Here is a 25,776-nt window from a genome sequence, read left to right as displayed (position 1 = left end):
TGCTGGCTCCCCGAGTTCCGGGCTTGGGCCTCAGCCGCAGACGTCCGGGCCACCAGACCCGGACATCCGTCGTCGAGAGCCTCAACCACCAGGCCCAGGCGCCACTCATCTCCGTCCATCCGTCAGCTGCTCCACACAGGCCGCCTCTGGCGCCTACGTGGCGTACCCGGGCTATCATACCTGGGAACCATGCTGGGAGCCCACAGACGCTGACGCTGCGGCAACGTTGAAGGCCAACGGGGGAAATGCCGGGAACAGTGCATCGACACTGGAACGCCCAGAGACTGCCTGACTGCCCGACACCCAGCCACTCCTCCCCGCTCGATGCTCGTATGAGAGACAAGTAGTGTGCCTTTCCTTTTTGACTTTCTTTTTCTTGTATTTTTCGCGAGTATTTTGTTCTGTTCTCCTGTGTGTTTTTTCCGTGTGTTGTTGCGTTGCTCTCTTGTATCTTTCCTCTTTTCACGCCCATACTTAAATTGGTTTCCTTTCCTATAAAAGCCGCCTCGTTTATTCTTATACCTTTAGTGTTTGTGTTAAATACAACCTGCAATCTACCACATCCTCACAAATTTGGCGTCCGCTACGACAGGACGAGGTCGGTTTTTATTTCTTTGCCTGTTGTGTTACTTTAGGAACAGTATGAGCGCGTCAGAGTTGGTTGCCTTAGGCGAGCGCATGGGCTTGTGCGGCGCGGAGTTGCGAGCGTGGGTGGAGGACAAGTCGGCAATCCTGAGCAGCATGTACGCGGCTGCAAGCCAAATATTACCTTTGATGTAGAGCCTGAGAGGGTGGCCAAAATCTTAAAGGGATCTGACGCCAAATCGAGGTTGGTGCGCTTGGATATTTTACCTCGTCATAAGGACTAAAAGGCTGTTTTTACTTAAAACAGTAGCTTTTTAACTATATAGGAGTAAAAATTGAAATAGAAGTGTCGCCAATACCCACCAGTTAGACATTAAACCTGCGTTAAAATGGTGTTTTTTTTCGAGCGATCTCAGAATAGGTGACACAGCAATTCACATTCAGCGACAATAGCGAACTTCTTTTCATCCTTGACCTAGCGGTTTTTTTATCTCAAGTGGGATGGGGACGGGAAGATAATACCCTCATTTTGAGTCCTATTTCCACGTGAATAAGTTTGGTTTCTGGTGTTGACTGGAAGTCAGCACAGGAATATAGCCGCATAATTTTGGTAAACAAGCCAAATTTAATAAATTTGTCTTCGGCATTTTTTTAGTCTTGTTGTGTGAAGTGCGTGCTTTAGTTTTGACAATTTTTTAAGCCCCGTTTCATTTCATTTCATTTATTCTACCCTCAAGGCCCGAGGGCATTGAAGAGGGGAGTGGTTGTATACCGTGGTTTAGTACAGGGTGTTTCATTTCTAATTATACAATGTTAGTTAAGGCGGAACGAAAACGCTGATGGTCGATGATGGAGGCTGTACTTCCGGGAAGGGGGTTCCAGTCCTTTGCTGTTCGCATTTTGTTTTAAAGAAAGGAATGCCGATTTTATGGGCATGATCAACTTGTGATGAAACATATGACGAAGGAAGTATAATTGGAATTACTGCAATTACTGATTGGAATAAACTTAATAGCGAGACTGTTCATCAAAATTCTTTACTTCTGTTTGAAAAGTGCCTGTAAATGTTGTGAATTTGTGTGTGTTTATATGCTTGTATTTTGTTTTGTCCCACCCTGCTATGATCTGTACAAGATCGCAGTATCTATAAATAAAATAAATAGAATAAAGATCGCGGTGCAGTCTGGGGTTATGATACATTATTTTATGAATTAAGCAAAGGCGAGCGTGCTTTCGACGGCTAGCAAGAGATGGTAACTGTAATGTATTCTTCAAAGTGGTTGCGCTAGCGGTACGGTTATAGTTCTGAAGGATGAAACGTGCCGAGTTATTCTGAATTATTTCGAGGGAACTCATCACGTTTTCCGTGAACGGATCCCAAATGGACGCAGCATATTCCAACTTACTGCGAACGACAGATTTATAGAGGGGAAGTTTCAAGGAATTGGGGGCAGAGAAAAAGTTACGGCGAAGGTAGCCGAGGGCACGGTTGGCGTTGTTAATCATTGAATTGATGTGAAAAGAGCAAGTTAGATCGCTTGTTATGTGAACGCCTAAAGAGCGGTATGAAGACACTTGTTCTAGTTCGATGGTATCTAGATGATAAGAAGTGGGGTGTGTAGAAATGCCTGATACACCTAGTACTTTACTTTTGGTTTTGTTTAGTTAAATTGACCACGTTTTACACCACTCAAGAATTCCATTAATGTCTTTTTGCAAAAGAAGAGTGTCGTTAGAGTCGTTAATTTCACGAAATATTACGCAGTCATCTGCAAATAAATGAATGTGGGAGGTAATGGAAATAGGGAGGTCATTAATATATATCAGGAACAAAAGAGGCCCAAGGACGGACCCCTGTGGGACCCCAGAATGCACGGAAGTGAATGGAGAACAAATGTTATTAGCCATTACAAACTGTGTTCTATTACAGAGGAAATATTCTAACCATGTTAAAACATTTGGGAGAAGATTTAGCTCGCTCAGTTTAAAAAGAAGTAGTTTGTGACTAACCTTCTCGAAAGCCTTGAAGAAGTCTAGAAAGATACAGTCCGCGCATGAACGACGATCCAGAATAGCGTGAAGATTGTGCGTGAAGGTAATTAACTGCGTCTCGCACGAGAATGATTTGCGAAACCCGTGTTGAGCGTCAGTGAAGGAGGAGTTAGATTTGAGAAAGGTAACTAAGTTAGTGTATAGAATGTGCTCAAAAATTTTGCATGGTATGTTGGTTAGTGATATTGGGCGGTAATTAAGAGGGGAATTAGTATTACCTGACTTGTGCAACGGAACCCCCTTCCCGATCGTCCAGTCCGCTAGAAGCACTGACGTCTCAAGTGACTGCTGGAAAAATTTGGGAAGGATGATTGAGGAATTAAGTTTGGTACTCTTCACGAACTTCACGTTAATTAAATCTGTTCCAGAGCTTGTATAGGTTTGAAGATTTTCTATTAATTTTTCTATTCCTAGGGGCTCGATGGATATTGCATACTTTATTTAAAGTTGCAACAGTTGGGCCACAAGTTGGTGTCGTTCTGCTTGACATCGTCTCCCCTCGATGTCACTTTTAACGCGTCAGACCTGCAAAACGACAAACAGCAGATGTTTTAGTTCAGTCACCAACTTTAAAAAAATCAGCGCTCTCTAAAGCGGAATCACTTTTCAAATGTTTTAGGTGAGTGGTTTTGGCTCGACATTTAAGATAGATGAGTATGGTGCAGTAAAGACACCCTAGCTGATGCTGGCATGATTTTTTTTCTTTCGTGCCCGCTACGTCCGCCCGGCATCCGATTAATTATAATTTCATTACTGGTTCTGTAGTATTATTTCAGTCATGAAACTGCAGCAGGTTCAGATCAAGCTGTGCTGCAAATAAGAGACTGAAAATGGTTTCTGCTTGGAACATAAAAAACCTGGTGTAATTTCAGCAATCGCTATGGAAGAAAATACAAGTCGTGAAAATAATTGCGGAATCTTTTGCTTGCACTGTTGGGGTAACGTGGGCTAATTTCTCCTTAAAAGAAAGATCCTTTGTTGAACCTCTGAGGATGAACTTTGGGTAAGGCTACCTACACCTTCAAACTGATTTCCCATTGAAGATTGATGTAAATGCGGCACAAGAGCACCACGGTATGCCACATAAATCTCGGATCCGACACTTGAGGCCTTTGGTGCATACTCTGCCTCCTCGAGCAATAGTGAGTAATGAATTGCGTAGAAACAAAAACACAATTATTTGGGATCCTGAAAGCCTTTAGACTATAAAATAGATATTAATGTCAAAACCTACCAAATGACGCAAAAACCCGCCTTAAAACACATTCAGGAGGTTCGGACAAGCGAATTTAGTAAGACGGCAAGAAGCTGTCGGCGGTCAGCGCCCTATAGATAGGCCCTGCTGCCTTCTCAAATAGCCAGTTTATTTATACCCAGTTGTACCTGTCTTATCATACGTTGATACACCGGAGGATATGAACAGAATTTTTATTTCAATTACATAAGGTGAATACTTAATGCAGCGGGGAAATAATTGTGCCACAGAATATATGTCAATGTATGCTGCCTTCTACATGAAATACTCCACAGAGGTGCACCGCTTTCCCCGAAGGAGTTCTTCGAAAGTACCCGTAGACCGTATACAAATGAGCGGTAAACCAAAATGTCGGTAAAGTAGCTTAGCTTCCTGCAGCGAACACGTAGGTCTGCCAGATTAATGCCAGTTAAGGTCGTTCGGCTTTTTTTTTCTGCTGAATAAGACCTCAAGACTCTCTTGCATGTGCAAACAGCGTCCCAGACTAGATTTAAGATAGTGAGGAGGGCGCATGACCGAAAACACGTTTTAGAACGTTGTACTGCATGACCAAAGCTGCAAAATCTGGGTCATCGCAGACGCCTTCACCTTGACCTTGATTAAGCAAATTAATAAATAAAATAAAGATTAACGCTACTGGGATTAGAACACACGGCGGCGCGAATATATACGCTTCGCTGCCGCTGAAAGAGAGCACTATGCTAACGCCGCAGCCTATCACATCTCGTGTTAAACTGCAGTGCATTGTTGCGCTTTGCATTGCACACGGTCGTCTTCATCAGCTTCCATTTGCTGCCCGAACAGATAAACTCAGCATAATCTCGATCAGAGCATGACTGGAGTCTAGCATGGTCTGCAGGCGTGCCGACGGCCGAGCAAAGCAAAACTATGAGCTTGTAGCAACCCGTGCTGCGGACAGTGGAAAAATGCCGAAGAACAGCGTCCAGCACGCGCTGGAGAACGCTGGCTCGCGCAGCGGAGAACGCTTGTAACCTCGGGCTCGGCCGGACGCTGCAATCTGCTCTGCCGCTATCATCTCTCCGGCAGCTTTCAAATAAACGTGGCCGCGGTCGCCTCCTGGGCGACCTCCACATCGACCTCTACATCGTGGTGAACCGGCGAACCGCCCCTTCTTCATCAGCGGCGTTCCAGGATGGCGTACTGGCAGTAGTACCCAGGCTTCGACCCACCGCTTCCAGCGTTCCTGCCTCATGGCGTTGGCGGGTAGTTCGCTCAATTCGAGGCTGCGCTGTACATGATCGGCATCACTATCCAGCCGTTCAAACACGCAGTCCTCTGCGATATCCTCCCCTCCACCCTACTGCGCCGACTAGCCTGCTCTGCCTTGGGCTGCCGGCCATACGATGAGCTGCGTGCGGCCGTTTTGGCGGACTTCCGCGCCTACTATGTTCCGCTGCCGCTCTACGACGCAGCGGAGGCGTTTTCTCAGCCTTTGGCCCTACGCCGGCCTTGCTCGCGCCCACACACCCTTCATCAGAACCCGGCGCGCCTCAGCACGCCCTCGCAGCCACTCCTTCCCAGCGTCTATGGCCCGGCCGTCTCTCTCCACAATACACAATTAGGCTCAGCACGGGCCCGTCCTGCTCACACAGTTGTCCTCTGCGTCCTCATACGTCCCACCACAAAGCAGGATACGACGGCCAAACCGGTAACAGCAGCCCAAGCGTGGCAATTGTCGCCGGCATTATATTTTCTGAAACGGACTTTGACCGGTGCCAGTGGCTACTGCTGTGTTCTTGCTCCCCACCGGTGTGAACATCATCATAGAAGCCTGACACCAGTGGCTCAGCAGCCGACAAACGAAAGTTGAAAGAGTGACCACCGCCCACTTCTTCTCGCCAACAGCAGATTCAGGTTCCCACCGCGCTGCAGCTTCTTCAGCCCCCATCTCGGGGGAATCCTAGGCTGCCCAGGCCAGCTGATGTGCCCCCAGTTGCTGCCACGATGCCGAGTACGGTTTCGATAGCCGCTACCTCGCCGGCATTCCCCTTCGTGAACGGACCGGCGCTAGTGGCAAGGGCGCCCCTGGTGCGGCCGTCCGTCATGTTCAAGCCGATCAGTGAATGGCTGGCTGTGAGCATGTGCCAGCAGCCACTTGCAGTGCACCATAGCCATTTCTCCACCTCGCATCTCGCTGCGCCTCCGTTGTCCGCCCACCTTGGTACCGGACAGCTCCGCCCGGCAACAGCTGTGCGATTCTCACGACTCGCAGAACCCCTCGTTCCCTCTGCTGCGCCGTTCATAATGCGCCAGCCGTTTATTGCTGTCCCACGATCGCCGACGCTGGGTCCACATGGCAGGCCTTTTCTCTTTGTTTCTGTTTCTCTTTTTTTCAGCTTATTAACATCATTATTTTCTAAAAAAAAGCTACTCTCTACTGCTACACCACAGCTTTTCATTGATGCAGGTTGCAACAAAGTTGTTCTGGTTAATTAGTTACTTAATGGTTAATTACAATATTAATGGTTAATTAGAATATTAACAAATGAGGGCTTTTCAATTTGTCTCATTTAGTGGTCATCTCAAGCGAAGATTGTAACTTCCCGAAGGTACCTAAATGGCCTCCTTCCAAAGAATTAGCAGTGCAGCTTAGCTGGTCGGGATTTTTCCGGAACAAACTCTGGCAGAAGTCTGTCGTAAAATGCATAGCTTGATCCCTTTCTTCGCCGCAAGATCCCCGAATTAACATTACCTCAGTTTCAGCTATGACACAACTAAATGGAACGCGTAAAATGATGCCTTAATTTGATTATTTCTAGAGGTGCGAGAATCTTCGGCATTTCTGAGTAGAAACTGTGTAGTCCCTATTCATCTGTTGAGCCTACCATATAGTGCATGCTCAAATTTGTTCGAAACAAACTGAAGAGGCTCTAATTTTTCCGGACATGTTTCTCCTAATTTGTAAAGGAAAACCGAAAAATGCACTACATATTTTCTTCGGTGACAGTCCTAGAAACGGCTGACTTTAACGCCGTGCGACGAAACGCTACTGTTGCTCAGCTAAATAAGGTAGGTTCAACGCCGCGAAACGGTTCATTCGCATGGCCACTGCAACTACGTGCATACAGTGCCTCTAAGATTGAGCGATATGGTAGGGCTGAGGGAGTTTAAGTAAACCGTACTTAGATGCCCGAACTCGGAGGCAATGGTTCTTCAGTAGCTGTCACTTCTCTTCTCCGGTGATATGCTGCATCAGGTTATTTGCTGTAGTTTTCTCTACGAACAGGAGATTTTTTCGTGCATAACATTACATTCTACAATTTGTTAAATACAGAACTCATATCGCATAACTCTTGTAGAAATACTGTTTTGTCTATTAGCGCTACAATTATTACTCCATAGGTTACAGCGCCGTACCGCTGTGAAGAATCCAGAATTTTGCAGGAGTATTGGCTATTTGTGCGGGTGTTAATACAAATATTCCATTCGTACTCGCTTAGTTGAATCCATGTGTGAAGTTCTTGTTCAAATATTTTGAGTATCGGAAAACTATTTAGTCATGTTCATCATCATCAGCTTCACTACACCCACTGCAGTGCGAAGGCCTGTCCCATTTCCGACCAATTATTCCTTTCCTTTGCTATATGCGGCCATCGTATCCTCGCAAACTTTTTAATCTCATCCCCACACCTAACTTTCTGCGCTCCCTGCTGTGCTTGTCTTTTCTTGGAATAGGCTCCATTAACCTCAAGGACCAGCTGTATTCCTGCCTTCGCACTGCATGCTCTGCCCAAGCCCATTTCTTCCTTTCAGATTTCGACTACTGTATCATTAACATGCGTTTGTTCTCTAATCCACTGCTCCCGTTTGCCTTTTCTTAACGTTACAAATATCATATTTATTTCCATAGCTCGCGGCGTTCTCCTAAACTTAAACTGAACCGTTTTCGTCAGTCTTGACATTTCAGTCCACACGTCAGTTCTGCGGGGCGAAGTCCTCCCCCATTTCCGACCAATTATTACTTTCCTTTGCTATCTCCGGCCGTAGTATCACCGCAGAATTCTTAATCTCATCCCCACACCTAACTGCTCCTCCCTGCTATGCTTGCTTTTTCTTGGAATTCGCTCTGTTACCCTGAAGGACTAGCTGTTATATACTTATCCGTTGTATACTTTTGAAGCTAAAGAAAGGAAGACGAAGAGCATGCGATGCACGGATACGTGCATGTCGGCTCCGTCATTTATGATTAATTTCGCAGCAGTAATTTGCGCGAATCGAAGTCTTCTGTATCTCAATGTCTTCGTGAAGTCGAGAGGAACTGACAGATATTAAAGTTCCCCTTTTTCGCCGAGATATCGGAGATTTTCTAACAACGCCGTGCGATCGGCCGCTCAGCTAAAGGGTTGCTCCGCAAGCAATAGGCATAGTCGCCGTCCCACCTGCCGCGGCTCCCTGCCTCGGTGGCCGACACACAGCCCCAAGGTGGACGAAACGTCTATTCGTGCAACGATCTCCCATTCCCAAATGCTCGTGCAAGTTCAAGGCGAAGACATTTCACCCAAGGAATTCCACAGCGATTCCGGATTGACGCTCGCGGGCGAACGCATGTCAGGACCACGTCAACGAGACCTTAGCGCAAAGCTCTCCGGCATCGACATCCAAGTAAACATCAAAGCGAGAGGTAACATGAACGTCATAGCCTCGGCCAATAAGGCAGCGAGGATGCCAGCCATGCCATGGGAGGAAAACAAAATCGTGATCAGACCCCGAAGGTGGCCTCAGCATCACCAAGGTCGGCACGACGACCGTCGCCACGGCCATTCTCGCCTCGGCCAAGATTACGACCGAAGAGAACGCATCAGACACCGTCTGCCCAAACGCGCCACAAAACGTAACGGTTTTCTGCACGCCTATGGAAGAAAATGACGTCCGCTAAGCACCAATTCAAGCGATCTAGATGCAAGACAAGATCTTCGCAGTCAGCGCGTACCGCACGGCGCCGCATGACACCGTGAAGGATCATCATCCGAGGCATCCCTGTCAACGCGAGCGCCGAAGAACTCGACAGCAACATCGTAAATGACAGAAACCCGCTCGCCGCAGGCGCCAAACGAATCGGCAACACGACAGCGATCATAGTAGCCTTCAGGGGACCCAAGGTACCGAACTTTGCCCAATACAGTGTCACGCTCATGTTTTGCCATCTGTACAGAAAGCAAATTGATGTCTGCCACTAGTGTGGTAAGGTCGGGCATCGCAAGGACGTGTGCCCGTCGCCGAACAACCGGCTCTGCAGAGGCTGCCACCAAGCACACCCCACGGGAGACCACAAATGTACTCCTAAATGGAAACTCTCCGGCGGCGCACACCCGACCGCCGACAGAGAATGTAAGGCCAAATACAAGGCTCCCTACGTCGTTCGCAAGTGGCAGTGGGAGCGCCGAAAGGTCAGCAACCAAGTGCCGTCGGAGAGCGATTCCCCGCCTCTTGACAAGCCAGCTGCCCGAAAGACAATGACGCCATCGAGAGACTGCGCGCAGTCGAGAAATACCAGCTGCAGGAGCCAGAGCAGAGACGCGGGAAAAACGGAAACCCAAAGATCACCGTCGCGGAGGAGAGTAACCTTGGTGAACGCCGCACGAGGTATCATACAGACCAGCCCAAGTGACACCGCCAAGAGAGAAGACAAAGCTTCAAGTAAGTAACGAGAGCTCAATGAGGCCCTGAAACAGGAGAACGCGGCCCTGCGAGCCACCATCAACAACCTCACCAAGAAGATCGCGGAGATCCGCAATGCCCTACGCACCGTCGTACAGCAAACATCCAGCCCGAGCGGCAACAACAACGCCGAAGAAACTACGGCTGAAGCAGACAAGGAACCGGCACCGAAGAAGAGGGCCATCGAATTTCGCAACACCAAGAACAACGTGAGCAGCTGTAGCACCAGCACCAGCAACACCAACGTCAAGGCCAAGCTCAACAGCCTCGAGGGTATGATCAAATCGACAAAAGAAGTCATCGATGCTTTGCAAACGGAGAACGTCAGCAGACTGAACAACCTGAAAAGCAGCGTGCAACTAATACTAAGCAACCCAACGTTCGCACCTGTACAGCAGCAAGTCAACAAAGCGCCGCAACCCAGAGAACTTCGAACCGGACAATCATGGCCTATCATGGAATAGAACAATCATGTAAGCAAATGCTTTTTTTTCATCTTCCTCCTCCCATCATCATCATCCCCCACCGTGACCCTCTATTTTCTCCTCTTCCCGTTCCCCAGTGCAGAGCAGCAGGCCAGATATTAACTTTTCAGGCCTACCACTCTGCCTTTCCTGTCAATAAACAATCAATCCTCCCCCCTCCTTGAAGTGTTAGCTACACTACGGGGCCTCGGGCTTCAATCGCGGACCGTGTAAATTTAACCTTCAGCTGAGTGAGGGGTCATATCATGAAAAAAGCAAAAAACAATTCAATCACAATCCATTACTAGGAGTGTAACCCGCGGCTGCGCTAACAGATCTCCTTTAAGGGCCGCTCAGCGAGACCACCGGGCTAACGCCGCTTTTCTTTTCTTTCATGGTATTTATTCTACATGGTTAAGTACAGAAAAGTTATATATATATTTATATATGTGGTGCATGTATAGACCGAAAAAAAACTATTTACAGAGTACCTAGGTAGACACTACGTGGCACAAACTTCATAGAAACATAACAGAACTAAAAGGCCGGCATGGCCAGCATGTACACATAAGACTCTTCTACACCCTGATTCTACACCCCGCGAAAACAAACGCGGGTTAATTGTATCCTAGTTGAAATGAAGAGGAAGAAATGGGCCTGTCAAGACATGTAATGCGAAGCAAAGATAACTGCTGCTCCTTAAGGACAATGGAGAGGATTTCGAGAAGGCAAGCATAGCAGGAAGTGGCAGAAAGTTTGGTGGACGGATGAGAGTATGGAGTTTGCATGGACACAGTAGCTCCAGCTGGCAAAGATCAGGCTTAATTGGATTGACACGGGAGAGGCGTTTTCCTTGTAGCGGGCGTAGTCAGGCTGATGCTGCTGCTGCTGATGATGATGCATACATTTTGTTTTTGAGTATGCCTAGTTTCCACTTCAACGCTTTTAAGCTATCCTAATTCTTTAGGGCATACTCGATTTTCTCCATACTAAATTTCCTGATATCGGCTTACTTGAGCTGATTTATTAAATTAAATACCTCTGCTAATGCTATTATTTCTATGGTTAGATGCTTTCATACTGTGGTGTTTCTTATTAAGATCTTTCCTCTCCTGAGACAGCTTGCCAGTATCCTGTCGAACCATTCTGTTGCCTACTTCTACGGCGCACTCCGTAATGATACCTGTGAGATTATTGTTCATTGTTCGAACATAAAGATCGTCTTCCTCAGTTAAAGCCGAATATAAAGAAAAATTTCGCCGCATGTCAGAAAAAGGCACGATTATCTTCGATATTTTCATATCAGTACATTTTGGTTCATTCGGCGAAATCCTGAATTCCTGTACTTTCCCTCATCCCACTAACTCCTTAATGGGCTTCTGCTTCACAAGTTTCTTCCTTTTCATTCTCAAATCTAGGCTGATTCGAGACCTTAATAATCTCTATTCGCTGCAATACACCTTTCCGGGGACCTTCACATCGTGCACGATGCCAGGGTGACCGCAAAAAATGAAGTCTTTTTTTACTTTTAGTCTCACCACTGGGGCTCTTCCACGTCCACGTTTGCGGAAGAAGGTATTCAGTATCCGTATATTACTTCTATTTTCGAACTCTACTAATAGCTCTCTATTGCTGTTTTTGAAAATTACGCCATAGTCACCTACCACCTTTTATCCAGCCTGCTTCTTGCTTGCCTTCGCATTGAAGCCGCCAATCAGTAGAGTGTACTGTGATTTTACTTTGTTCATTGCTGACTCCATGTCTTCGCAGCAGCTTTAAACTACGTGGTCACCTTGGCAGCATGCAGGCGCGTAGGCCTGCATCACCATCAGCTTGTACCTCTTATTAAGCCTAATTAAGATACCTGCCACCCTCTCGTTAATACCATTAACTCCTCTGCGTTGCCAGCTGTATCCGGACTGATGAAGAACCCCGCGCCTACTTCTCGTCTGTCCGCTAATCCACGATAGCACAATAGATGCCCGCCCCTTACTACTGTATGTGTCTTATAATTCCTCCTTACCTCTCTAAGCCCTGCGACATTCAATACCCGCGAGTTCCATGAACAGTATTTGGCCACGATTTTTTATCAACAAACCAATTAACCTAAATTTATTGATATGCAAATATAGAAAATAATGGTCCATTCTTCCGATATGTAGCAAAATCTTTCTTTTGTATTTTTCCGTTGCTGGCATTAATCAGTTCCGATTGCGTTGAAAAATTGATTGGGAAGGCTTTTGACGATTGAAAAAATTATAATGGCAAAAATATTCAAGCTTATAAATATGTAATCACAAAATTTTCACAATGAAATCTTAGAATATATGAAAGAATGTCGTTGATAAACTCTTTTCTTTTCAAAAATGCTTTTGCCCAGAATTGTTGGGTGTGCACTAATGCACTATTCGATGTGTATTCGGTGGTTCGGTTTCTACCAACACTATTCGTAACGATTCAGTTTTCAAAAAAAAAAATATTATTCGCCCACCCCTGCTGATTTCTCCGGACTAAGAAAAGCGGACACCAGCGCACCGGTTATCCGACCGCCGGTATACTTGGCGGGTAACAGCTGCATTTCAAATATTCGTTGCTGTTACGTTGACGTAGATTATGTGCACGGTATTTCAGTCTTTTCGGAGCATTTTTCCTTTAAACATTAGGAAGTAACAAAGGTCAATATAGCACTTCGAGCACAACGCTACTAGTACAGCAGCAAGTTGCGAGCACGTGCAGTTTTCTAACTACGCAAGGTCTAGTCAAGGGTTGTCAAGATTGGCAAAAAATTCAAGAGGCAAATCATGTCTACCATTAAATCTAAGCTTCTCAGTCTAGCTTTACATTTACTGTGTTGTCGTCATTTCGTGGCTACTTTCATAAAAATTGCGCAAGCCCATTCAGGCACGCCACACTATTCCACATACGCAAGGGTATCTACGTACATATGTGAGCGTATGATGTAAACTTTTCGTCGGGAATATTATAGCGGTTCATTCAAAACATAATGTCAATGATCTAAGATCAGTCTCATTCACGGTGAAGGCTAGAGGAATTTTGAGGCCTAAATGTAAATTAGGCACATAAATTCAAACCTCCCTAACGCCGCAGAAAACATACCGTAAAGACTAAGGCAGGATGCGATAGGAGCCGCTCCACAGCGCACAACACCACAAAGCGAGAATCTGATGACGAAACGAGCAGTAACACGGAGCGAAATGTTTGCGCGAGGTCTAAAGGCGTCGAACCATTAATTAAACTTATGCCGTGTTTCCAATTCCTTCGACTTGCCGCCGCGTCACAGCAGACTCCAAAAATTCGCTAAACAACGCGGGGAACGCCGAATTTTTAAAATTACCAACACCATGTCATCAATAGAATTGCTGATATAAGAGCACATAATAGAGGTGCACTTACGAGGTGATTACAAGCTCCTCTTTCTTGAGATCACACTCCCATTTCTCACATGGGTCTTCCATCGGTTGAGGAACACCATCCTGTAGCCAATATCCTCGAAACCAGCATTTATCTGTGATCGAAAACAAAAGGAAAAAACAGAGTACCATATATCGATATATATGCTGATCAAGAAAGCGAATATTCATCAGAAGCAAGGAAACCATACCGGTATGTTTACGTTTTTTAATCGTGGTTTTGATCAAAGCTGCGTTATTAGTGTAACTACTATAAGCCTGCAAGATAATCTGTCACATATTAGACAAAAGAGCACCTAAGGGTGACGTGATAAATCACCCAAATTTTTTGAGTAATGTAATCCAATTTTGAAATTCTAAAAGCTGGTATGGCTATTACTAATGGCACGAAAGCACGAAAGCCGTGATGAAAACTAAGATAAATCATTTTTGATAAACAAGTTACCAACCGAATAAGTATTCGAGTGTGCTGGTGCATGACCCCATCACTTCTGCAGTTAACCATCCCCATCCGGTATCAACAGGTTACTTCGTGTTCACCAGTGCATAAAAAGTGGCAGCTCACAACCTCTTCTCTCATGAATATGCGCTCAAAAAATATTTCCTTAAGGAAAAGTACTTGCCACGTAAATTTACGCATGGCATCAGCGTCTGATAATTCCACGTGCACAGCTCTGAACCGCGTTTTAAGATCGGTAAAGCCTTTTTGAACACCGTTGAAGCTAAGGAATTGAAGTTTAGCCTCGAAGTGTACTCCCTCTGCAGCTGCGATAAATACCAACACAGATACCGCTGAGGCACTCATGAAAAGAAATAGGCGGGTAACAATGAATCAAACAATAGTAATGCTTGAAATAGGCTATAGTGCGGTGCAGGAGAACATTTAGTCTTTAGGTTACGCTGAACTTAAGCCCACTCCGTTCTAGGCATATATACACAAGACCACAAAGCCGCTTTCATTACATTCTCCTCAAAAGACCGAATAGAGCATGGAATAACATCGCACAAACTACCGGCCAACAAAGAAGGACAAAATTGTGCCTTCGTTGAACAAAGGTCCGGGCGCGGTCTCCTGGGAACTCGAGTCGGAGTCCAGTTGAATTCCTTTAGGCGGTAAACAATGAAAGCTCCTCAGTATGTTTCGTCGGCATGTAGCTAGCAAGAATAGCCATGTTCGCGCTTGATGATGCGTTCCTAGTGGTGGCTGCCTAGTTGTAGAAAAGTAACGCAACGGGATTTGAAGCTTTTCTGTACCCGCTGTAGAACCTTAATCTGACTCTCAAAATTTCTGATGTTTGCATATTTGAAACATAACATTTGAGTGCAATGATCCGAGAAATTACAGGCGATTGCTATAGCAGTGCATCTCTGACTCTACGAGGCTTAACTGGAGAGGTACCAGATCAGTATTTGTAACCTTTTTTTATCGGTGCCAAAACTAAAGAAAGAAGAACTAAACAAAAGGAAAAGCTAAAAAAATTGTTTTGCTTTGGGAAACGCAACATAATTATTTGCAATAAAAGTTTTTTCTTAGTGTCTGTATGCCGTTGTAATTAGAAGTGCCGGTAGGAAGCAAGCCGAAATTCATTACAGGAGTAAGACACAAAAGAAAAAGCTCATACGAGAGCGCAAGACGCATCAATCGAGCCCACTCCTCTTGAGCAAACTGAGAAGCAGAAATGTAAAAAATAGTTAACCCAGAGCATGTTCTACAGAATACGTGTCTTGAGATTTTATGATCGTGAAGGCGTCAATCGACACCTCCTCCTATGTCCGGCCGTCCTCATGGAAAACATACAGCAAGCAAGCATGCGGACAAAAAAGATAAGCGCGCTGTACGGCTAGAAGAGATCAGTTGATAGCCGAGGCTACTCAAGCCGCAAGGACAACCACGATGACTCTGTGTCCCGCATTCTGAAGAATAAAGTAAAAGACGGCAGTGGCATCTCCAGTAGCCAAAGGTGCTTGTGAACACCCTAGTGTGGCAACCATAATAGCTGAGTCGTGGGAGAATGTGCTGAGGACGATGAGGTATAAAGCATTTTAACGTGTTGGCACTGCAGCTTCCATTTACCGCATAGCCGCTCCCTTCCGTATTGTGTGCAATCTGCCATAGGTGGCCCACCTGACATCTCGGCGCCCCTCTTGGTAGCAGGTGGGCCGCCTTGGTCAAGTGGCCTTGTGCCGTAAGCACAACTTTCACAGCGGATTGTGAGAAAATTGTTTCCACGGCAGGTAGCAGTTTTGGTAGTCATTGGTAGCAAGAGGTTGCTCGAAAGGAGCAACATGAGTTCCACAAGCCCTAGCGATCGTAACACCTGCCATCGCAAGGAAGAGGCGTACCACTTAACCGCTTAACCGTCGACTCCCAAAGAAATAGCCAAATGTAGACGTAGAACTAAAATACGTGACTTATCTCTCAATTTGTAGTGAACAGTTGGTCATGCAGGAATTACCGGAATGGGTGCAGCCAAAATAGAGGCGGAGGACCCTGAGTCTACACACTCAAAAGCCTAAAGACGCGGCTCTCTAATGGCCACATTACTCAGCAATAATTACAGCAGCGACAATACAGGATTAGGTTCCCACAACTTCACAACCTACTTACCCTCCCACCAACATGCCTACTTAAAAAAGTGAAAACAAAACTCTCATTACCTCCTGGGATCTCTGCTTGTTGGGCGTCGGCACAGATGCTTCCTGCGCCTACTGCCCGTCTCTCTCGACCAATGCACCGTGGTCATTTACTTGCACTACTTCCCAACACTCTTTAATAATCTTGCGTACTAGGCTAGTGCAATGCCATAGCTGCAACCACGCAAAGCGATACACGTTCTGAGTGCTCTCTATAGGTGCGAAATGCAGTTGTTTTGTCTTTTGTTTTTTAACTTAATGAACAGCCCTTGCGAAAACGAAGCTTGCTTTTTCATGCCCTGTCTCACAATAGGCATACAATTGAAAGTGAACTATTCCGAACATGGAAAGCTTGGGAAGAACTATAGTCGTTTGATTCCAATTGTGAAGTATATATAATTACAAGCCACAGCAACGCTCTCCAATAAACGACAGCACTAGGTGATCAGGGCGTCCAGCGTAGACGCCTAATGATAGTTTTGATGCCTGCTTGCTGGTCATGATAAGAAAAAGTCAACTAAGTTAGCAGCTTTGGCTGGTTGGTAACACATGTCAACAAAAATACCACAAAAACAGAACAAGGAGAAACAAGGACACACACGAGCGCTGATTTCCAACAGTTTATTGTGAACCGCAGAGCGGTAAATATATACGACGTGGCGATACATTGCACAGGCACAGGTCAAAAATTTTCAATAGTTTCTCAGATAATGTAGTTCTTTTCGAGAAAATCCTACAGACGATTTTGCGATGCACAGGTCACCTAGGCTATCTATGGATTCAGCTTCAATAATTTCACGGGTAAGTTTGCTCGGGTTCTTGGTGATGACATTGCATGATTCACAGAGAGGTACACAATCTTCACAGTTTCTGCAGTGGACATCAAGAAAACCTCCTCTTTTTTCTTTTACATTGTAACGATGCTCTCGAAGACGTTCGTTCAGGCACCTTCCACTCTGAACTCTATATTTCTTTCCGCATGTCAATGGTATGCTGTACACAAATGATTCCATACATTCAATGCACTGTGTTACATGCTTCGTGGCACACCTACTCTTTTTCGCAGGGCCAGGTCTTGTCAACTTGCAGAGTATCTGCAGCTTTTCAGGAGCTGGAAAAATGACTTTGACAATGGCCCGTTGTCGAATCTTTTTCATACGATGAGACAAACCATGAACGTATGGAATAATAGCCACTTTTTGCTTATTTCCTGAAAGAGGAGGGACATCTAGAGGAGAACAGATCTGTTTCAGGAGAATTTCAGCAATACTTGCAAGAACATGCATAGGAAACCCCGCGTTAATTAGCCTCTGTACTTGTTCAGCGAAACTTGCTGCCATTAGCTGTGGACAGTACTTTTTTATGGCGTTAGAGAGGCATAACTTTGCAATTCCCCTCCTGACAAGTTTGTAGTGCGCAGAATCATATGGAAGCAGTGGTTTGTTGGCATGTGGCTGATATTTCCAGAAAATCTGATCGTCCTGTAATAAAAAGTTGATATCAAGGAACCGGATATTGTCCTCTGATGGCAACTCGTGATTAATGACTAAAGGTGAGAAGCCTGTGCGTACGAAATCTAGTGTGTTAGTGGCAAGTGATTCGAAAGAACCAGAATCACAGTCAAGGAATATTAAATAGTCGTCAACGTATCTTAAAACTTTTGTTACTTTTAAGTCAGCGAGATGGCTGCAAAACGCTCTGTCAAGTTCGGCCAAGTATAGATCGCTAAGGATGAGGGCAATGCAAGACCCTATACATATCCCCTTTTTCTGCAGATAAGGCGACCCGTCCCAATGAATAAAAGTTGACTTGAGATACAGACTTAAAAGTTCCAAAAAACCACTGCTAGACGTACCCGATGCATTCTGGAAGGGAGTGACTTCAAATTTGTCGAAGCAGGTTTGTACACAATAAAGCAATTCTGCTTGCGGCAATGACAAAACAAATCCTTGATATCTATAGAGGAAGCTCTTAAACCCTGGAGCGGTGGGGACTCTACGTAGGTTATGACAGCGTTAGAGTCCTTGACTAGGCAGGGATCGTCGATTTGCAACAGGTCGAGGTTTTCTTGAAAGAAAAGAGCAATACACTTTTGCGACGTGTCCCTCTTAGAGACAATCGTCCTGAAACGAACGTTCACCTTGGGCGTTTTAGCACTGAAGAAGATATCAAGGTGATCCCATTTGTACGATTCTATGCCCTTTAAAACTCTTTGTAGCTGCAGCCTCTGTAGCTGCAGCTTTTTGGAACTTTTAAGTCGGTATCTCATGTCAACTTTTATTCACTGGGATGGGTCGCCTTATCTGCAGAAAAAGGGGATGTTTATAGGGTCTTGCATTGCCGTCCTGCTTTGCGATCTATACTTGGCCGAACTTGACAGAGCCATTTGCAGCCATCTCGCTCACTTAAAAGTAATAAAAGTTTAAGATACGTTGACGACTATTTAATCTTCCTTAACTGTGATTCTGGTTCTTTCGAAACACTTGCCACTAACACACTAGATTTCGTACGCACAGGCTTCTCGCCTTCATTCATTACTCACGAGTTGCCATCAGGGGACACTATCCGGTTCCTTGACATCAACCTTTTATTCCAGGACGATCAGATTTACTGGAAATATCAGCCACGTGCCAACAAACCACTGCTCCCATATGATTCTGGGCACTCCAAACATGTCAAGAGAGGAATTACAAAGTTATGCCTCTCTAACGCCATAAAAAAGTCCTGTCCACAGCTAATAACAGCAAGTTTCGCTGAACAAGTACAGAGGCTAACTGACGCTGGGTTTCCTATGCATGTCCTTGCAAGTATTGCTTAACTCCCCCTGAAACAGATCTGTTCCCCTCTAGATGTCCCTCCTCTGTCAGGAAATAAGCAAAAAGTTGCTATTCCATACACTCATGGTTTGTCTCATCGCTTGAAAAAGATTGCACAACGGGCCAATGTCAAAGTCATTTTTTCAGCTCCTGAAAAGCTGCAGAAACTCTGCAAGTTGACAAGACCTGGCCCTGCGAAAAAGAGTGGGTGTACCACGAAGCATGCAACAAAGTTCGTTGAATGTATGGAACCCTTTTTGTACAGCATACCACTGACATGCGGAAAGAAATATAAAGGTCAGAGTGGAAGGTGCCTGAACGAACGTCTTCGAGAGCATCGTTACAATGTAAAAGAAAAAAGGTGGAGTTTCCTTGATGTCCACTGCAGCAACTGTGAAGATTGTGTACCTCTCTGTGAATCATGCATTGTAATCACTAAGAACCCTAGCAAACTGACCCGTGAAATTATTGAGGCTGAATCCATAGATAGCCTAGGTGACTTGTGCATCGCAAAACCGCCTGTTGGATTTTCTCGAAAAGAAATACATTATCTGAGAGACTATTGAAAATTTTTGCCTGTGCCTGCGCAATGTATCGCCACATCGTATATATTTACCGCTCTGCGGTTCACAATAAACTGTTGGAAGTTAGTGCTCGTGTGTGTCCTTGTTTTTCCTTGTTCTGTTCCTGCGCTATTTTTGAACACAAGAAAAAGGAAATGCGAGTTTAGCTTCTTTGAAATGAAGAGAATATTCCTCCATCATATTGTATGTTCTTGTAGCATACGCAAGCTGCACTGCAATAACAAAAACCAGTGGGACCAATTTTATCATTTTAGTCTTAGATTCGAGCCTGTAGGGGAGAAATGAAAAGAATTCAGGGCGTGATATGGGGTGCGTGTACATAATATGTTATGCAAAAATAAGAGATACAACATTCAGTGTTGCAGAACGCCAAAAGATATTACAGCATAGATTATGTTGAAGAGATATAACTGCTTTTGTCTCTTCACTTTTGCTATTAATAAATTTTGCCAAGAATTATTTATCCTTGTTCTCTTTTAAATATTTATTTTTATTTATTTATTTCAAATACCCTCATGGCCCTGCGGGTATTATCGACCGGAGTGGAATAAGCACAGATAAAAAATGAATAACATCACAGGTTAGAGGACTACATATTGTTCACTGCACTGAGTTATTACAAAGTTCAACAATTCATAGAAGCCTAGACGAAGAAGAAAAAAAACGAGAAAAGAGAACAAAAACAAACAAAAACAAAACTATAAATCAAGAACACAGAGTTCATGTCGCACTAGTAACCGAAGGGCACACATGTCATGAGCAAGGAAAACAGGCACTCTACTTTTTCTTAAAATGCTCGAGATCGTCAATGAGTGCCACCTCTGCTGGCAAGTGATTCCACTCGGATGATGTAGTTTGAATGAAAGAATTTTGGCGAGCAGTAGTGTGACAAGGTGGAACACCCATTTTGCGTGGATGGTCAATGCGCGATGAAACATACGTGGGTGGAATGAGCAGAGCGTTTTTCAAAACATTATTGAAATTGTAGATCTTAAAGAAACGACAGAGTCGTGAAATTTTTCGGCGCAGTGAAAGTAATGGTAGTTACAATGTGGTTTTCATTTGTGTGACACTTGATGTACGGCCATAGTCGTGAAGGATAAAACGAGCGGCACGGTTCTGAACGGCTTCCAAAACAGATATAAGTGACTTAGCATGAGGATCCCATATAGACGCGGCGTATTCAAGCTTCGAACGAACCAGTGTTTTATACAGAAGAAGTTTGACTAAAGTGGGTGCATTAGAAAAGTTTCTTTTTATGTAACCGAGCATGCGGTTAGCGTTTCCAGTAATGTAGGTGATATGCTGGTTCCAGGATAAGTTTGATGTGACATGTACACCGAGGTATTTATACGAGGTAACCGGAGCTAACGAAGCACTGTTGATGCTGTAAGAGGCTGGTGGCGAAACGCCTTCACGTGAAAAGCGCATGGCCTTGCATTTTGATGTGATTAAAACCATTTTCCATTTAATGCACCAGTCCGTAATACAGTTAAGATCAACTTGCAATAAGTTGACATTATTAGGGTTTTTAATTTCACGGTCAGTATGCAATCATCTGCAAAAAGTGTGATCGACGATTTTGTATTGTTAGGCAGATCATTAATGTACACAAGGAATAACAAGGGTCCTAGTACCGATCCCTGTGGTACCCCAGACGTAACCGGCATAGAAGAGGATTGAAGACCGTTAACGTAGACAAACTGCGAGCGATTAGATAAAAAACAACGAATCCACGCTAGAACATTTCGGTCGATACGAAGATGAGTAAGCTTATACAACAGAAGACTCATCATCATCAGCCTGACTACACCCACTGCAGGGCATAGGCCTCGCCCATGTATCTCCAATTAACCTTGTCCTTTGTAAGTTGCCGCCACTGTATCCCCTCAAACTTCTTAATCTCATCCGCCCACCTAACTTTCTGCCGTCCCCTGCTACGTTTGCTTTCTCTTGGAATCCACTCCGTTACCCTTAAGGACCAGCGGTTATCTTGCCTTCGCATTACATGCCCTGCCCAAGCCCATTTCTTCCTCTTGATTTCAACTAAGATGTCATTAACCCTTTGAAGGTTTTTGCCGTATATGTACGGCGGCGGTTTTCTGTCCCGCAAGGACTTTGCCGTACGGGTACGGTTTCGATCTTCCGTTTGAAATTTTGCGCCAAAAGAACAATGCGTGCCCACTGGAAGCTGCTGCCACCTCTTAGAACTTACAAGAAGTGTTTGAATTTTGTGCTGCCTTCTTACGGAGTTAAGCAGAACTTATGTCTAGCTTTAGCGCGGCGGCACAGACTGCGGCAGCACCCCTTTTGTAGTTTCGGTATAGTGCCTAGAATATACTGGCTAGTGTGACGACCGCCCGCGCTGCGCTATGGGAGAGGGTGGCGCCGTTTGCAATGAATGCCCACCGACGGCGACAGGGGGCGCTGCTTGTCGGGAGGGTGCTGCCGCAGCAGACGACGCGGCCAGCGCGCCTTTCTTGCAGCAGAGAGCGCGCCTCTCTGCAGCAAGCGGTTGGTCTTCACGTGCGCGATTTAACCCTGATTGTGCACGTCTTTTATGTTCAGCGAGGTACAGCGTTTGTTGTTCTGCGTAAGTCCTCGCACATGCGAGCCGTTCCGTACTCCTAGCAGTTTCGTTAGGATGGCATCGGGGTTCTGTGCGAGCGTTGTGTGCGATCGTGTATCCGTGCGTGTGTGTTCACCGTGTCATTCAGCATGCCGTTCGGCGTGTCGTTTAGAGTGTTGTCAATTCATGGAGTGAGTCGTGGATTGTTGTTTTCCCTTGCCTGTCTATAAACGGCACAGAGAGATGTCGAAGCCAAAGCGGCAGGGCAAAGAAAAGACTTGCTTTGTGCCACTGTGCAAAAGCGGTTACCGCTCGAACAAAGAGCGCGTTTCTATGTTTACTGCCCCATCTGATGCTATACGGCTTGCAGAATGGGAGAGAAACATCAAAAGGGAAGACAGACGATTGACGCCAACTGCTGTGGTTTGCGAGAAACATTTTGAGAGCACTTGTATCGAGCGCACGTTCAGTGTCACCGTAAACGGCGTTACCAGTGAGCTCCAGCGCGATAAAGCGCGTTTGAAACTCGACGCCGTGCCTACAATATTTACGGATTATCCGAAACACCTTGTGCCTAAAGTGCCAGCAAAGAGAAAAAATAGAAATTTGTGCGAGCAAGAGCCTCCAGCAAAGCGCCAGAGGCGGGCCGCGTCCGGAGCCTCCGAGTTGTGCTTAGCTGTTGAGAGGGCCGAATCGGTGGACCCGGAAGGATCTGGTTCCGACAACAGAGCTCATATGATTGAAAAGTGCTCCACACCTTTTGGTCGTGAAGCAGCAAGCGCCGGTGGATCGCAAAATGATGGTGCACAGAGACTGTCAATTACCACCGAGCCTCTGCATCCATTCCACAACATCTGTATTCCAGTGACATGGATGAAAGTGCCGTCTGTGCCATCGGGTTCATTAGCTTACGCGTATTGTGAAGCTGAAAAAAATAACTTCGCCAACCTCTTCATTGAAAAGATGGTATTGTTCGAAAAGCCTTTGCCTGGTGGGCAATCAGCGGCCACGGTGTACCTTCGGGGAAGAGAGAAGTCTAAACAAATCCTCACAACCTGCCAAGAGGCCGAATGCTTGATCAAGGAGGTTTCCTTAACAACTCTTTGCAGTGGATGCGGCATAAAGCCTTCTTCAGGAACGCACACTTCCTACAGAGAGATGATTTTTGCTGAGAAGTGTTCGTTGTCTACGAAGACTGATGAGGAGTCGTGTGCTTTCTGCAAGTACCAAAGAATTCTGGCTCAAAACCAAGCATGCAGAAAAAGGAAAAAAGGAAGTGTAATTGCTGGGAAATCTGATGAAAAGAAGCAATGCAAGAACATTTCTCGAAATCTGTCAAGAACGAAGAAAAAGTTGGAAAATGCAAAAAAAGAAGTGGCTCACATGAAAGAGCAAAATGAGGCTCTTAGTGAAGAAGCATTTGATAAGAAAATTAAGTCTCTTCCCTCAAAGCAGCAGCTGGCTGTCAAGAGTTGTTTCGTCGCTGCGCGACGAAAGTCACAAAATGGCATGCGATACGATGACAAGTGGATTCTGGAATGCATGTTGATGAGGATGCGTAGTCCAAAGTTATATGAGCATCTCCGCAGAGAAGCCATTATGGTTTTACCAGGGCGAACTTGTCTGCAAAAGTACCTGCAGCGTTTCAAGGGTGGTTTTGGCCTCATTCCAAAGATCTTCAATGCCTTAAATGAAAAGACGAAGACCATGGACGTTTGCAGTCGTCATGGGGGCCTCGTCATCGACGAAATAAAGCTATCGGAACACCTGAGTGTGAAATCAGCTGGTGAGTATAGCTTCATTGGATTCGTGGAAGAGTACTTTGTTCATATATAGAAAAATGTGTTCTGATAAACATTACGATATTCCTCAAGTCCCGCAGTGTTTTGTAAATATTCATTTATAAGCTCTACCACGTGTTCCTTTTTTTGTTGTTGATATACTCATCATTGATACATATTCTGACCTGTGCTGAGAGATGTCTGGGCGTTAAACAGCGTGTTCCTTCTTTGCTTTTACAATTAAGGCGATATTGAAGGCTTCGTTGACCTCGGAGATCATACACCTGCTGACCAGAAGAATGTGCTGGCAGACCATGGCATGATTGTGCTGTTTCAGCCATTTACTGGTAAGCTGTTTTTTTTTGGTGCTTCGCCACCTTATGTGTAAAACGCGCATCTCAGAGATAACTTCTGCCTTTCTGCAGGGAACTGGACTCAAATCCTAGGGGTGTTTGCCTCAAAGGGCAATGTGAAAGCGCCAACACTGGCAAAAATCATTTTGGAAACAACTGTTCTTGCGGAAAAAGCTGGTCTGTTCGTGGATTCCATAACCTGCGTCGGCGCCAGCTGGAATAGAAGCATGTGGCGGCTGTTTGGAATACATGGTAAGATTGTATAGTTTCACGTAATATGCAAAATTATTCTCACAGTGTGGTGATAGCTCAGCTTTAAAGTTTCCTATGTTTAAAAGTTGTGATGATGCACCGATGCTAAGTTTTTCTCTTTTTTTGACAAGGTTCCGCAAGCCACGTTCGAAGCAGCACGAAGCATCCAGTGGATCCAAAGAGGCAACTCTATTTTTTGTCTGATTTCTCACACCTACTGAAGAATGTGAGAAATGGGTTCATTGCAAAAGGGTACCTGACACCAGCTGGGCATGTTCACAGTGGCATTGTACAAGCAGCCTTCGAAGTAGATCGGGAAAATGTTACGCTAAAGGTGATGCCAAGCATAACAAATGCACACATTAAGCCCAACTGCTTTGAGAAAATGAAGGTTGACATCGCATTTCAGCTCTTTAGTGACCAGGTCATCAAATGACTTTTCATTTATAGAGAACAGGTTGAATCCTCGTATAGGACCGTGCAGCCAACAGTAGATTTTGTAAAAGAAATGAATCGCCTGATTCGTGTGATGACGTCGCGAACAAGCAAGAAGGCACTTCAGCCCGACAGTCCAAACGTGCAATTTCTGAAAGGCTTCCTTGAGTACCTGCAGGAATGGGAGCAGCATGCGAAACCAGCCGGAGGTGGCTTTCTTACGGAAAGCACATCTGCTGGTCTAAGGGTCACCATCAAGAGTACACTTGACTTGTCCTACCTGACGATTACTGTGGGTTTCAAGTATCTCTTAACATCTAGATTAAGCCAGTATAAGCTGGAAAACCTTTTCGGCATAATTAGGCAGTCATCGGAGCGCAACGACCACCCGACAGTTTCACAGTTTCTGATGACTGTCAACTTACTGGCATTCTATAACCTGGCAAAACCCCCTAGAGGAGGAAACTGCACCCCAGACGTAATCAGAGCACTTTTAAGTCCAGATGAGCTGTGTGAAGAAACGAGCAAGCTCCTTTCAGAGAAAATAGATCACCTCCTTGACCGCGGAAATGTCAATGAAGCTGATGATATAGTTCAAGCTGTCGTGTCTAGTGCTGACCATGCATCATACACAGAAAAAAAGAGCAATAGTGCTTTAATCTATTATACTACAGGCTATGTAGCAAGAAAGATTATTGCCAAGAACGGTTGTCCACAGTGTGCAGGCTGCCTTTGTGTAAGCAAATCTGAAGCTAGTGCCGATGTTGCTTCGTATTTTACTAGCCATTTTGACAATGGGGGCCTCGTGTACCCTAGCCAGAACTTGTCAACTGCCGTAAAGGCTATGGAAGACGCCTTTACTTTGTTTTTTAGCAAGAACAAACTC

The 25,776-nt window shown here is 45.2% G+C and overlaps 1 pseudogene; it reads left to right on the top strand.

The window, feature by feature from the left end:
* Positions 1-8,341: 8,341 nt before the first annotated feature.
* LOC149346433 (uncharacterized) lies at positions 8,342-24,322 on the top strand (annotated as a pseudogene).
* Positions 24,323-25,776: the final 1,454 nt, after the last annotated feature.

Source organism: Amblyomma mixtum, chromosome 4 (genome assembly GCF_055824585.1).
Source record: "Amblyomma mixtum isolate Tamu chromosome 4, ASM5582458v1, whole genome shotgun sequence".
In the NCBI taxonomy this organism is placed as follows: domain Eukaryota; kingdom Metazoa; phylum Arthropoda; class Arachnida; order Ixodida; family Ixodidae; genus Amblyomma; species Amblyomma mixtum.
This window is presented reverse-complemented; position numbering and strand designations above follow the sequence as displayed.